The sequence below is a fragment of the Acipenser ruthenus genome, chromosome 21 (genome assembly GCF_902713425.1).
Source record: "Acipenser ruthenus chromosome 21, fAciRut3.2 maternal haplotype, whole genome shotgun sequence".
NCBI lineage: Eukaryota > Metazoa > Chordata > Actinopteri > Acipenseriformes > Acipenseridae > Acipenser > Acipenser ruthenus.
Window position 1 is genome coordinate 21,761,013 of NC_081209.1, and position 16,094 is coordinate 21,777,106.

Sequence of the window (16,094 nt, forward strand, 5' to 3'; positions counted from 1 at the left end):
GTAGAGTATGATGCCAAAGCATTAAGTCTTTATCATCAAATAAAAGTCAAGCGACCTCAATATGTCAGCCTTCTTAGGTTTTGTGCTTGTGAGCCATATTCAGAAACACTTGAGTGTTAATGTACACAGTGTGAAAAACCATTGATGTGGCTTGACTGCAAGACTCCAAATTGTGTGTTTGACTTAATCAAACTTAATTATGTTAAATGTACTCTGTGCTGTTAAAAGCTACAAACAACACATATAAATTGCTGTAGCTTCTTACAGGATGGGGTTAAACTTGAATACGGTCTCTTGTGCTGTTGCTGAAGAGTCTTCTTGAAGAAATGTCTGTCTAAATTCCCTCAAAAACATTCCCTTCTTGAAACCCAAACCGGGGACACTGCCTGCATGCAGGGGCGTGAATAAGTTACATGGTCTGAAACTGGTAAACAACAAAACCAGAAGGGACCGTTTCTCCTCTTCGCACTGCAGCGGACTCTACGTACCAGGTGTCTAGTGAGCTCAGGCAGGCACCTGCAAGGCTGGCCTTTGTCCTCCAGAGGCTGGTAGTTTGCTGACATGCGCTCGCGAGTTCCTGGGTGTAATAGAGGAAATTGGCTTGGTCGTGGGATCGGAGAACGCCCACTGAACCTTCAGTTCTGGTGAACCGTGTGGGGAATTGATGCGGTAAGTAAACAAATGAGATTGATCACGTCTGGTTGAGTCAGGTTATTTGTTTGTAGATGCAACAGAAACATTTAATGCATTTTGATTAAAATGTTTTCTGGCACACCAGGCATTAAACTTATGTAAAATATGCTTGCCTTCAGCTAGCAGTATATCTGGATATCCAACTAGCGATGCTGAATGTAATTGAAATCAGAGCACACCAAGCTGCTGGCAAGCAAACATTTGGTAGATCAGATTAAAAAAAAAGTCATCATCTCACAAACCACAACCTTTAAAAGGATTGCTAACCGGGCCTTTCAAATATTCTGCTTGGCAGAATATTGTGGAAGATTTATTAGCTTGGCTTGTTTGTTGTTTTCCTACTTTGAGACACACAGATCAAGTACTGTACCACTCTGTATTTACTCAGGTACTTCAGTAATATTTCCCGTACTGTGGGTATCAGAAAGAAGCAGACACATCAATAAATATGCATTAAATGTTAAAAAGAAAAAAAAAAAACACACAAGCACTCACAGACCAGTGATAATGTTGCTAGTGTCAGGAAAGAATTTGCTTCTAAGGCCTTATTTGCATTCTTACTTTATCCAACGTATCTTTCAGTAAGTCTGTTGATATTAAAGAATGTATTACCACATGGGTTTTGGATACCTCTGACTGCTGCAACCTGCACCAGAGTACTGCCTGCCAGACCACAGGCCAAACATAAGAGTGGGGCAAACACAGAGCTCTGTGTGAGGTATTTATTTACAACTTGCTGCTGGCCTGCGCTGAGGAACAATTGTACAGCAGCGGCGGTGAGGTTCAATGAAGTGAGAGCCATCCTGTCACACTGCAAGAAGTACATTTTGAGAATATGGTTCAGAACTAATTCTACACAACAAGGGTACAGTCTCCTCAGATCAGAGGCAGCTATTGGGCTGAGCTTTGACAGTCACACAACATCAGTGCCTAGCCTGTTGACAGAGACGTCATGAAATTCAACATGCCTGTAGGTACCTTTTAAGTAGGTAGGAGGAGAGCTCAGATGTTCAGAGGTCAGAGGTCTCCCATACAGCTCAGAGAGCTGCATACACTAGAGGCTATGAAGCTTAAATCCTTGCCTTCCCTCACACATATGATGCTAGTGAAATGAAAACACCGGAAGCGTCCTCTGGTCAAAGCTTCTCAACACCTCGAGGCTGATTGGACAGCGAGCGTGACGTTAAGGGTGTAAATGTAACAAGCCCCAGGAACCACTTCAAAAGATGGGGCTGGAGGAGCAGTCGGAGAGCAACTAGTACTTTAGACCGTCTTCCCTGTCACACAGCCTTCAAGCGCGTTCTGTTCTTCCACAGCGCTGTCTGACATCTTGAACTTCAAGTCAATCAGCATCAGAAGTTGTATCCATTCGTACATCCTTTGGCAATGTGCCCTCAGAAAACACATTTTCTGACAAGTATAGAAAACACATCAATACCAAGGATGCACTTCCCCTATGTATATAAATGAATGAAATACACAGATCCTGATTACCTTACGTAAAGAAGTCCAAGATTAATGCTACCCAGGGTCTGTAAATCGTAGAATCTACATTGCATGGATGGCTAAAAGATGAAAAACTATGAGTTTCTGTGTGTCTCCTTCCTTCATTTTCCACCGTACGCTACAATATTAATTTGTCTTGTGGGCATTGTAAATCATTTCAGGAACAAAAATGCCAATATTCATTATAAGATGAAACACAAATAATGTGGTCTCCTAATTATGGACCCTTACAACTGCATTATAACTGGGGTATCACTGTACTTAATTGGTTAGTTACTTTTGTATTAACTGAATGTCACAACTATCCAGATATATGGACTACTCATTTTACAACCTGAAAACGGATGTGATAATACTGACAAGACAGATAGCATGCAAACTGCACATCTTTGTATAATTACTAGAAATATGAAAAGAGGATGGGGCAAATTATAACTTGGCCCCTTTAGTCAATATTTGAGAGGTCTCCAGTTCATCTCAATCACTGTCTTTATGTAATACATCTTCAGCAAGGAAGAACAAAAACCAAGATTGTATCCATAGTTTGACACCCTATCTATCATCAGATGTTTTGCATGAGTGTGTAGATCTGTATTGAAATCATGAGTAGAATGGAGATCAAATAATCATATACTTGTAGCAATACCCTAGTTTTCACATAACATGCGATCCTGTATAGAGTCACAGTAGTTGCTTTGCCCATTTTAAACTTGGCAGACTCTCAACTGTACTGTATAGTACAAATATTCAAATATTGGTCACAGCATTACCACATATGTATATATTTGTATGTGTGGAGTCACTTAATCTGCTTCTGCTTATGAAACATCTCACCAGCAAAGCTATTAAAACGCTGGCTCACAACTTGATCATTTGAAATAACTGCAGATCCTGTCTGACTGGCTGAGCCAACATACTAACCTCTACATTACGTCCACTTCACAGCATTCAGAGGACGGCCCCAGGCTCAGCCAATAGAGTTCATGTTAGGGCTGTGGCTGTACAGTCGCCTCCTGTCCACACTCACTATGATCTCCTGCTCCAGCATGCTTCTATCTCTGCTCAGTCAAGGCTCGTCTATTGTGTGTCCCACTTCCCCAAATCCCATCATTTTAGAGAGGCAGCCTATTGTGCGTTTTCCTCATTTGGTGATTAAATGCCCCCATCAATTCTTCAAGCAGGTGCACTTGAAGCGACCAGCCAGGCACTGAAAACACATTTGTTCATTCCTTGCTTGGCCGGCTCTGTGATTGATTGATTGATTGATTGATTGATTGAAGTGCTGTTAAATGAGCAGACAAACCAGTGAGTTGTATTCAGTTCTATGCAGCTCCTAAAAAAGTGAGATTGAACTTATTGAATTAATATGGAGAGCATGTTGGTTTAATAAAGTTAACAGGAGATTTCTTTGTTCACCCAAATATTGCTCATGTAGAGAAAAAGAAAAAGCACAGGAAACCTAAAATAAGTCAAAACATCAGACACACAAATACATAGTGTAGTTTGTTTTATATATATATATATATATATATATATATATATATATATTAAAATGGTTTCCTACTGTTACTACCCTGTCTATATATTGTTTAATTTTATAAAACTGCATTTGATCTACATAGACTACATTTTGAATGGTTTATTCTGGTTCTGCAGCTCTACCCAGGGCAGATGCTAAATTTCTTGATGTAGAGCACAGATTTTAAATGTCAGCACATTCAGATTTCTCTTGAGTAATGAAGTGAATATGCTTATGCTGAGAAGGTGAGCTCCGGTCAACTCAGGTTCTACCTGGTTATTGCTACAGAACCAATACGTATCACTATCCACCAAATACGTTTTTATTTTAAAATGGAACTACAAAGACCAGGGAAGTGATATGTTAAAAAAAAATATTACTGACGGGCACCTTTACTTCAGAAGATTGACTGATGCTTAGTTCAGCCTGTTTAGAAATATCAGGAAATGACACTAGTCAGCATTAAATGTAGACAGCATTTCCACATATCATCAGTATATGCAAAACCCTTAATTCCTACCAAACTTGATCAACTTAACACTATATAATAAATTAGGTGATGGCCCAGCTGTGCACAACAATATAAGACATACCAATATCCCATACCTTAGTGACTTGACTTTTACCTTGAAAGGTTATCCTAGTTCCACGCTGGGAGGCACAATGGTGTGACTGAAAGGTTAAAAAGAGTAAGTATTTTTCTTACTGTCCTGTTTTCTATGCTATTTCAACCATTCTGCATTGTTCTTATTATCATGGGTTCCAAACACAGCTGTCACAGATAATATAAACTTATCACACACACACCACAGATCAGGTCAGGGTACATGACATCATCCTTTAACAAAGATGCAGTGCTCCGCTTATTGCTTTTTGCAATAGTTACAACATCCTGTGGAACACAATAGCTTAGAAGTTCTTGAGGGATATTGTTTCTGAATGACAGCACTTTACAGTACAGCATCAGTTCACAGCTTGGGAGCTACATACCTCTTTAGTTCATGTTTATCAAGTACCAGATGTGTTCTGTTGGTTTCATGTCAGAGAACTGGTCAATCCACAGCATGGATTTTGCTCTGTGTTCCTTTCCACTAAGTGGCTGTGTGTGGGAGCACCATCTTCTATGAACAGCAGCCAGCATAAGAATTGCAATGTTTTAGTGGACTGTCTGAAGATAGCCTTTATTTACTGATGAACTCAGTCAGTGTTTGGGTCTCAGTGTAGTATACAAAGCATCACATTATGGAATCCGTAATGGTCCACTAATGATTGTGTTTTATACAGAATACAGATCCTAAAAATGGTCCCAGAGAAACTAAAAAATAACTCACAGGGAGTCCTTTCTCTAAGAGTGTAGTTTAATGATAAGAACCACAGCTTTGTTAATATAAAGCAAGCTGGGTGGTAGCCCGCTTTGTAAACCTAAAAGAAAATCTAAAAATATTTAAAGCTTTCTGTTTGTTTTCATGGACAAAAGTCCATGTGATGTAATTAAAAACACTTTACATTATTCACAGTATCTTATTTTCAAATCTGCCATCTACTAACATGAAAAAGTGCATAGAAAATATTATAGGTATAACCACAGGGTGAGTGTACAGGGCAATAATGTGACTCGTGAATAGATAACTGCTGAGACAATTAGGAGGAATCATGCTACTGCTGAGTGTGCAAACTGTATGGTTATCAGTATTATACTGCTCGTTGTTCAACAGTTGATATTGGTGTTCATACTGGAACACAGACTGCTGGTTACCTCTCTGTGTGGACTGCGCTGTGCAAGCTGCGTCACAAGTAATCAAATATTCCAGCGTTTTATTTTGCCATCGTGTTGCTTAAATGCTAAGGAAGCTGTGGGTTGGAGATAATCTTTAATTTAAACATGCCAAGGTTGTATCTAGTGCCTCAGCTGGTTATAAGCAGAGCACAGCAGTTGGATCATGACCACATAACTTCAGCTTCAATGGTGTGAATAGAAGACCAAAACTAAATATCACAGGAATAGGTACGCTTTACAATAATTACACACAGTATTTACCAATAACTTACTCTGACTCACAATACGTTTGGATTTCAAAACACCAGCACTTTTACAATAAAAATGTAGAGTTTAATTACACGTGCATGTTTACAACCATTTTCTCAACGCGCAAGTTCATCCCTAGATTCTGCTTCTTTGGACATTTGTCTTGTTAGCTGAGCATTTTCAGGCCTAAAATGATAAAAAAAATAAAATAAAATAAAAAGAGCCTTACAGTAAAAATGTTGTCATCTCACTCATAATTTCTTGGCTATTTCAATGTGTAAATGATTATCTCTCCCTTTTTCTTGCAGTTTCGACTTCCACCAAAGGCTCCTAAACATCCAAATCTTAAAGGGCGGATGGCTCCTTAGTACTAAAAATTAAGAAAACAATTGCACTGTGCATAATTTTATATATAATCTCTGAAGACTAAATAAGGGGGTTAAGTGCACCTAAGCTTTAAATTATGTTATTACCAACATTCCTGGACTATGACAGGTTTCAGTCCTTTCACCATCTGCTTAGTCAGCACTCAACATCAGGTGTGATATAACCCTCCCTTTTCCCCCTCAGCACATCTTTCATTCTGGTTTCTTCTCTCCCTGTAGAGGTAGATGGGACTCCTGACACCTCATCAGCACAGTGACAAACTGAGAAGAAAAATACAGTTTATATATTTTCAGTTTCCACAGCACTCAACCACTGTCCCAGGCACCTGCCCATGTTTCTTTCTGGGTATTGTCATAAATATAATTAGTTGTAACCCCAACTGCACATCAGTCTGTAGAATAGGCCTGCAAAAAAGTCAAGACACACCCTGATATATTTACTTACAGTATATCTCTGACAAGAAGTACAGACTTAAAGTACACAAACATTGATTAACTTGACTTAATTCTTTAGTTTTACCACTTAATGTATGACTGAGTATACTGTATGTTGGATGAGTGGGTCTGTTCAGACCTGCTATGCATACTGAACCAAAAAAACAGAGCCATCAAAGCGTCCCTAGCCTAAGCATAATGGGGAGTGGCATGGTTCTGATGAATCAGGAGTAAAGATGGTTCAGAATGTCAGTCCCTCTCCCTCACAAGCTGTAGTGATGGGAAGATTGACAGAGTTTGTGGGCGTCATGTCAGCATGATTGCAAATCAATAACCCACCAGTTTTGCTTTGGATGTCATTGGAAGCGTCCGTGTGGTGTAGTGTTCTACTACAGAAATGTTTTCTTTTTTCAAAAGCCAACCTTTGCATTATGTAATAGGAGCTTTATGTTTCAATTATGAGTACTGAATTATACCCTAAATTAACCCCCACCCCCACAATCATCTCTAGTGATTTGTGTATTATAAAACATCAAAATAAAATCACTATAATAACTGACCGAATGTAAACCCTGAGACTCCTTCCTGTATTTCACACTGACCTACTTTGGATTATGTTACTTATCATGTGATTTATTTCTTTATATCTGGAAACTTGCAGTTTGCCTGTATTCCTAGAAAGCTGTTTTGGTGTATTGCGTGTAGTAAAAGCCTACCTTATTAATATGAAAAAAAAGAATACTGAATGAATTATATAAAACATATATCCATGAAAACATTTCTGCATGTATTACTGAGGGGTTCAGAACAGAACTGTCTTTCCTTACAAAAAATAAAATAAAAAAAAACTCACACAGAGATAAATGAATAGGGGGTTGGGGATGGGTTGGTTTAAATTGGTTCAATAGACTGCAATCAAGGGGTCACAAAATAGAAAGTATAGCATAAGTAATAGTTACCAGTACATCTTTCCTTCAGATTTTCTCAATGCGAGCTTCAGGGCCTACCATCACTCATCCAAAGCACACTGCTCTTTCAATTAACTTAATACAATAGTAAGATAAATAGTCTGTAGCGTCAATGAATGGAATTGCTTACGGAGTCTAAGTCCAAGTGATTTCAGCAGAAGGCTACAGACTCAGAGCTTCCTAGATGATCAAGAGAATCATAGAATACAGCGTGTAACCAGTATGAACCCTATATCTAACAACTGTAGGTAAAGCAGAGGGGCGACTTTCTTTAATAAGGCGTTTACAGCTAGAACATGGGGGAAAAAAGTGTATATGCCACAGGGACAGCCCAGACATCCACCATAACATTGTCAATCGATCCACCATGGGCAGCACTGGTTCAGTATGAGGAATCTGCAAACTGGTTATAGGTGACCAGTAATGACTGCCTCCAATTCCTAAACAGGAGGAAATCAGTAGCAAAGTCAGTTCTCCAGGAAAGCTTCTAAACCTAGAGTCAATCCTTTTTGCAGTTCTGGATACAGAAACACCTGGTAACCATCCATTAAATGTGAAAGGCAGTACCTTTGTATGAACGTATCTGCTTCAAATCAATGGAATCACCCTGAAAAGTATGTTAGAAATAGCACATTGCTGAAACATACAGTATGCTAAGTTTTATACACGGCTCTATATAGCCAGTGTGCACCTGGCCTAGAGGAACCACCTTCAAGGTAAGATAGCATAGGTATTGGCTTCTATAACATTCACCCTCTTTTTTTTGCTATGCGACTTACACTTCGAAACATGACTTATTGAGCATTGTTCCTAATAAGATTATTAATACATAAATAAATGATTATAATATTAAATTACATCATATAAAATCTCATCAAATAGAAATTGAATCGATTCAAAAGATAATTACTAATACAATACCTTCCACGTACGATAATGTGGACTTGCTTTTGAAGAAGGATATTTAAATGGAAGAGACGACAGAAGATAAATGTACCCGAGGAAAGCAAGCAAGCAAGCAAACTACAACCCACACAACGCAGTTGTCTCCATTAACCACAAACACACCTCCTATTAAAATAAAAGAAACAAGAAAGCCAATGCACACCAGCATCTGTATGCAATAACCCTGTATTATTAATACTTTCTGTTGTATTAAAGCAATTGTATTTACTGGGTAGCGGAGTAAATGAACAGCACAATGTTAATGTAAAACAATAAAGACAATGTACTGTCCTTGGGGTAGGAAGGCACAGCCACACATTACTGGCTGATGAAGATTAATGGTTGTAGTAAGGAACCCATTTTATTTAATTGTTATTGAACAGTGGTAGTTAAACACAAAGCCCTCTTATTAGTTTTGCTGCTGAACCACATACAAAATGATGCCCAGTTGCCCTTTCCAGTGCTTCTGCAGACTCTCTGCAATAATTTCTAGTTGATAATAAATTGACTCGATTCATATTAAAAATGATAGCAGAGCAAATTTTACAGGACGGGGCTAAATTCTGAAAGCTATTTCCTCCAATTCATCATTAGCACGATTTTTCCAGAAAGGAGAAACACACCCACTAAAGATACCAAACCAGAAATAAACAACCAAGACTTAATTCAGGGGCTTGATTGAAGTTCTTATTTGTTTTAGAGGTTTTTTTACTTGGTATATTTTTCCCCACCATTCAGCAAAAGAATTGCACTAATGACAGTAACGGAGTAAACAGCTTTGAGAATCTATAGCCCTAGATGACATAAAAAGAGCAACTTGGTGCGAGTATGAAATGTGACTCTTATTTGATTCCCTTTGTATGTTTTCTGTTTCAGCCATCACATCCTCATGACTTATTTAAAACTCAGGATGTTTAAAGCACCCCTGTGGCCTCAATAGAGCTCTCAAACACGTCTTCTCCCGAAGTACAGCTGGTACACAAGAGTGTAACCATTAACATGCCCCCCCTGCAACATGAACCCTAACTGCAGGTGTTGAGGTGTGACAGGGCAACAGTTACACTCTAGTGTACCAACTGTACTTACGTTTGAGAGCTATAGAGAGGCCACAGGGGGGATTTAAACTTGAGATTTTAAAAAGTCACTAGGATGTGATCACTGAAATAGAAATTGATAGCTGACAATATTCCCTTAACAGAAATATAAAAACATAGATAATTGCTTTTGATCTTAGATTTGAGTGTTTAATGGTTGGACAGTTTGCAGTATTTTTTTATTTTTTTTTATTTTAGTAGATGCCTTTATCCTTTATATGGGCTTTGAAGGGATACTATTATCACACGTGCAATTTTACAGATTTGTATCACTCCTTGGGGTGCATCATAATCTGCTTCGTTAGCATTTTGTTCATAAAAGGAATATTTACACAGGAGTGCTCTTTGCCTAAATCCAATGCATGGCAAATATCAGGAAATGAATGCATAAATAATTCAAGACTGTTTTAGCATAATAGATATAATACAGACAAGTGCAAGCAGCAAGGCTGATATTGTTACCAGGTTGGCTAGATGACATAACACATACTGACATGGTAAAATAAAAGAGATTCATAATGCATTATTCCCATTAATACAGTTGTAGAGACTCATAGGTCCAATTTACTAGGCATTTGCTGGAAAATGTTTTTCTGAAAGTTTTTAATTATGGCTCTACTATCCTTATTGCAGCTTGAAAATGTACCGAAAACACCAGAACTTTGATAACCTTGTGCAGTGGATATTATTATCATTATTATATATTTTTTTGTATTGTCTTTTATAGTTGAACGTTAGTACCGTTATTTACATTAACGTTTTAACTTAAATCCACTACCACAGACAATTTTTTCCTTCCTATGTGCTAGAAATTGTAACTGAATCATTAAAATAACAATAATAATCTCAAACCAGATCACGAAGTAAAAATGTTCTAGGCTATGCAGTTTCCTGAATGGTCTTCTAAGACTTGCTCTGTTGAGACAGGTGGAAGGCATTAAGGGTTGCTCTTGGCTGCTGAAGACATTACTTGCCGAGTTCTTCCTCATCTACCCTCATTAAGTCCAGTGCTTTAGGTGTGCATTTTGCTTCTACTTCTGGCATCAGTCATTCATTTGGGACAAAACCCCCATGACCCTAACCGACATGAAAAGCTGGTATCCAAATAAAGCTCCCATTGAGGCAGAGTAGTTGAGCCATTACAATTTTTACATTGAGCTTTAAGAGTCACACCTGAGTCTAATTAGGCCAGTCACAGTGGAAAAAAAAACAACTCAGGTGTGCCTCATTAAAAGGTTATTAACCAGGCTTTTACCTCTCATTAGAGCACCTTTCTTACATGTCCCTTCAGGGTATATAGTTTATTACTTCACTTCCACTTTGACTCTGGTAAAGTCCATTTATACAGCTACCACACTATAGATTCACTTCCTGTGCAGCAAATATTACATCAGATATAAATGGTTTTATTAGAGCACTTTACAGTACCAGGGAATCCACCTGGGTTGTATCAATCACCTTTTTTATTAACCAAGGATAGGTTATTGATTCAATAAATGCTCTAATAATCCAGCTGTGGCTTTTTCCGGTATGGTATGGGTTGATCAGATCCACTCCTAAAAATAAATCAACTTATATTGGCTCTCTTTGCTTAGATAATTTTCATACATCAATACTGAGCTGCAACCACCCTATGTGATGCTTCCTATCCTGCTGTGTCCTTCCCAAGGTAACGCAGAGCTTTTTAAACAGACTAGACTGCTCTTTATATTGGAAGGTCATACTGTTTTTTAACCATGCAGATTTTCCACTTGGCCTCAACCATGACCTGAGGAGACCTATACTGGCAGGAGGAGGGTGGTTCACGGACTTCCCATGGTTATTCAATCTAGGGCTTCCCTTTCAGAACACACTGGCAAACGAGTCAGATTCAACAACAATGTTACAGTTAGAGACTGCTCTGACTCTCACACAACCACAACTCTTTTTTTATTGTTTTATTTTATTTATTTCTTAGCAGACGCCCTTACCCAGGGCGACTAACAGTTGTACAAAAAAATACATATCAAGAATTACAGTACAATTAAGAGCAAGATACAAAATACAATGACTTCGGTCCTTCAGTTTGAATTCAGATCACCGGCAGTAAACGGTGGCAGTTAAGGCCACTGAGCAAATTATCTCCCACACGCTACAGTGAATGCTGATCACTTTGTGTGTTTAGTTGAATTTAGTGCTTTAGTTGGAAGTGCAGCTGAAAAACAGAATGCTACACCTACCGTATATGTCAAATACAGAAACCAACTTACGTCGAATGTTGCCATCTGCTACACTTGCACAGCTGGAGGTAACGAACTGACAAAATGATGAGCACTAGTGATCAAACAAAGCAACATTCATTACCCTTGTGATCTTAAAGCTATTTCATGGAAGGGTGCAGACAGTTCTTAACAAGGTTCATAAGCAACCCGGAAATCCCAAACGGCAGGTCTAGGTTAATTAGGTCTTGACTTTGAGAAACATTCTATATGTAGGGCTCCTGAAATACACCCCCAATCATAAATTAGCAGCCCTGAAGATGAAATAAATAAAAATGTACTGATTTTGGTGACCTAATTTACCATAGTAGGGTCTTGTGTCTGGTGGACTCCCATTCTAGTGCTTCACTCTTAAAGATACTCAAAGAGTTTGGGTAATGGAGCTTAATTAATTGAGTCTCAAAAAATGTGGATTTTGTTTATTCTGTCAGTTGCTGCATGTTTTGTTTTCAAGGCCATGATAACAATTACAATCAAATGAATTGACAAAATTAATGTGTCAAAATTAAACTAAATATATTCCCTCCTACTGTTTTCACAGTATAATGGAAATACAAATAAAGCTAGACTCTCTGATTGCACAAACCCCCTATGTGTCTTCCAGTTACTGGTACAGCCTCAGATTACTTCTCCATCAATCCCCTTACCGTGATCTTCAATGTCAACTATGTACAGGACTGTGGAACCACTGTTTGAATGGTGTCACAATGGTATGCTGAATAAATGAGTGGGATCCTTGAACTTCTGACAAGGCTTTGGGATCAATCAGCTTCTAGGACCTGGACAAGCAAAATAGCTGATTTGAATTTTTTTGCCATTTTCCACAAAACTTATCACAGTCTGGCACAGACACCAAACTTCACTAAACATTCAAGATACTGTTGTGGAACCAGTGCTGTTACTCCAGTGCCTTTCACTAAACCTTAATTCAACCAATACAAACAAACAAACAACAACAAAAGAGACCCAGTCTGTCGAGCAAGTCTGGCATTCTTTAAAAGCTTTTCAGCTTTTTTGCAGAAAAAAACAAATGTCAAGGTTCATTTCAAATGCCAAAAATGCACAAGACTTGAACAACCCAGTTTATGACTCTGTTCTGGTCTCAGAAGAATACACAACCTAGAACAACAAAAGCATTTTTAACTATATAACTTTTCACAAAACTTCAAGGGAAGTTATGCCTCTTATCTGTATTTAAAGGGTAAGAGATGGGATCAAATATGTGGGTCATGATTTTACTCAACGTTTAAAATGAAGAATTAACCTACAACCTTATTATAGATCAGTATTTACACAGACAAAACATAGTACAGTTACCCAGAGTAAATACAACACAGAGACCTCTGGGTAAAATTTTTTATTAAATATATACACATTTTTAGAAAGAAAGAAAGAACGAAAGAAAGAAAGAAAAACCACTACTAAGCATAGAAGAGTTCAAGATTTTTAGAAATTGTCTCATTTCCCCCAGATATCCCTATTTTGGAGGCTTGGACGGTGTACAGTAATTACAGAGCTGATGCTTAGAATGATTTCTTGCTTTTGAGGTGATATTAAAAGAAGGGAGTAGGTCTTTCAAATCATATTATTGGGAGTGGCATCCATGCCATGCCATGCCATGCCAAGCTCTTAAGACCATTGTGCTAATTACCCAGGAGGAGAGTTTTCAAACGATACAAAAGACAAAAACAAAGTAAGCTGGTTCCAATCATCTCCAGTTCCTCTGAGAATAAACAGACAGGGGGGAATCACAAGGACAGCTTCCAGCAAGCAAGACTGCCTGACATTCTAACAACTGCTCATTCAAGAACAGCCTTCATTGAATAAAGCTACTTACATTCCACATTCTGAATTGTTCAAATTAAAAATGTTACCAATATTTGTGTTACTAAATTGTATTTATACAAAACCTGGCTCATACAGTAAAGGGCAATTTTCATAAAATGATTATATCTTAAACTAAAAGCATACTTACGTGATTTTTTTTTCCTCTCCTTCGGGCATTTACAGTACATTTGATTAGATTGTGGATCAGAAATGGGTCATTCTCTAAAATGTCTGTCTAGAATATTTTACTTTTTAATAAATGTATCGAATTTTTTCACTTTAAAACGTTCCTTCTAGTTCTGAATGAGTCACAGTATAAAACATAAATTAGTGGCAGAGACCCAAGTATTAACTGTAATGGTTTGCGATTTAGTGAAATTCACTATTGTTTCATGTTGTATTTGTTTTATATGACTCACCACTCAACATGTCAGATGGGAGAAAAGTAATATTCTACATCATTAGAAGCAGCTCTACTAATATAATTAACATTAACACAGTGATGCAACAACAGTATTTTACTCAGCTAACTGTTTCAGACCCCTACAGATACACCTGTTTATATTCTGCCCTTCTGTGCTTTTTGGGGCTTCTGGGCACTAAAAAGTCCTGCCACACCTGGTGCAAGGTATATAAAAACAATGCTACTAGCACGTGGAAAGGCTAGTTATGTATACGCTGGTCCCAGCAGGGCAGAACACGTTTGGCAAAGCACAGTAGCTAGACCGTGTTTGTTTAAAACTAGGTTGCAGGCATGTTTAAAAGACATGTAAACTACGTACATTAGCACGAACATACTGTATATGAGTATTCACACGTTCTGACGTGCCACACCGTCGTTACATTTCAACGCACAATGCATTTCTTGTGAATAGAAACCTCAACAGGAGCACTGAAGTCTTAATGAAATACTGTTGCGTTTACTGTTTAAAGTTCCTGTCATGTGCTGTATAATGTGCTGCCTTTTCACATCACCGTCGTTTGTTCTGCGCCTTATGTATCAGATAATGAACACGTATTGCAAATTAACGGTGTACTACTACAACGCATTTGTAGCAAATGCCACCTGATCAATGTCGAAACTAAAAGTCACGCTTTCTGGAAACCCTAATTCACACAGCCAAAAGTATATATAGCTGTGTTCCATTATGTTCATTGTCTGTCCTGGAATATTACATAAAGAGGGGAATCGTTTTAAAACTGTAACAGTCAGTTCCAGTTGCATACAAAATCACGAATCCAGCGAATACCTACAAACTAGTAGCTTATCAAAAGAAAACACCCCTGCGTAGACCTATATACAGGTATCCTTCCAAAACAAAAGCAGCGCACCTTATCCTTACACATGTTTGCGGTGAGTTTTTTTTTTTCGTCTAAATAATTAAAATGACAAAGTTGGTTGGTGTGCTTTGACAGGTAACATCGTTATAGTCTTTTTGTCCACACTGTTAATTTTGCACATTAGATCGTTATCTATGAAGGTGCCTTCATCCTGACATCCTAAAACATAACATCAACTCCTACGTTTGTTGGAGAGCCTAATGTGATTTATGCTTAGATACTTTTTACAAAAACAAAACCAGCACATAACCTGCACCATGCAAATTGACACCGGCACGTACTGAATTAGGAAGATCTGAATGCACCTGTTTCGGGTCCGCACTGATTCAAACAGCTGACTCTATTAAATAATTAATATTTACAAGTTATCGATGGCTATAAAATAAACATTGTATCTTACCAGCGTATATTCAGTCATTACTCCCCATCTCCATGTTTTCCTCTGGCTGCTAAGTGAATACCCGATTCAGCCCCTATAATAGACAAGCAACCCCGTCTCTTGCTCTATCTTTTTTCGCTCTCCCTCTCTCTCATCCTGTCATTCTCCGCTGCAGCAGAAGCACAGTCACTCCTCCCCCTATCCCTTCCACACCATGACGTCAAGCTCCCATAACACCCGCCCCCATACACTATCTCATTGGTGTTCTGTTCACCCGTCGTGTCGGTTGTGAAAAAAACGTACGCTGCTGTTTGTCTGATTTAACGTCTGTTACCTTCGAGGTTTTTTTTTTCTTTTTGCAAGACAGTGGGGGTCAAAATGGCGTAGCGAGCCACTGCATTCGAGGCTGTTTTAATGCACAGCTGGTTGAGGCCAGCGGGTGGCGCCCGGTCCTTCAATACAGAAAAGTGAAAGGACAGGCACTGCTCCACTTTTTTCCACCGAGTCTGTGTTAGCTAACAAAGGCAGATGGAAAGCATTGTTTTGCGTGCTAGGAAAATAAGTAACACTCTTGTGCAATATCGGGATAACAGATTTTGTTGTACCACTGTATACATTCTTTGATCCAGCCTAGAATACTGAACATTCCAGCAATAATAGTCAGCTGGTGCCCAGCAAGTGTTAATTGGAAAATAATTGTACTGGTTTCTTACTGGG

At 38.4% G+C, this 16,094-nt stretch overlaps 1 protein-coding gene across 5 annotated transcripts in view; it reads right to left on the reverse strand.

Moving 5' to 3' along the window:
* The window catches only part of LOC117964287 (OTU domain-containing protein 7A-like), a 110,182-nt gene that overhangs the window by 88,694 nt on the left and 5,394 nt on the right, over positions 1 to 16,094 (reverse strand). For 3 of the 5 annotated variants that reach the window (XM_058995038.1, XM_058995039.1, XM_058995036.1), the window contains exon 1: positions 15,399 to 15,581. The exons of 1 other annotated variant lie outside the window; for it this stretch is intronic. The gene's annotated coding sequence lies outside the window, so the exon portion shown is untranslated. Of the gene's footprint in view, positions 1 to 12,477; positions 12,610 to 15,398; positions 15,582 to 16,094 lie in introns of those variants that run through there. One more of the 5 variants, XM_058995040.1, reaches the window with a different exon arrangement.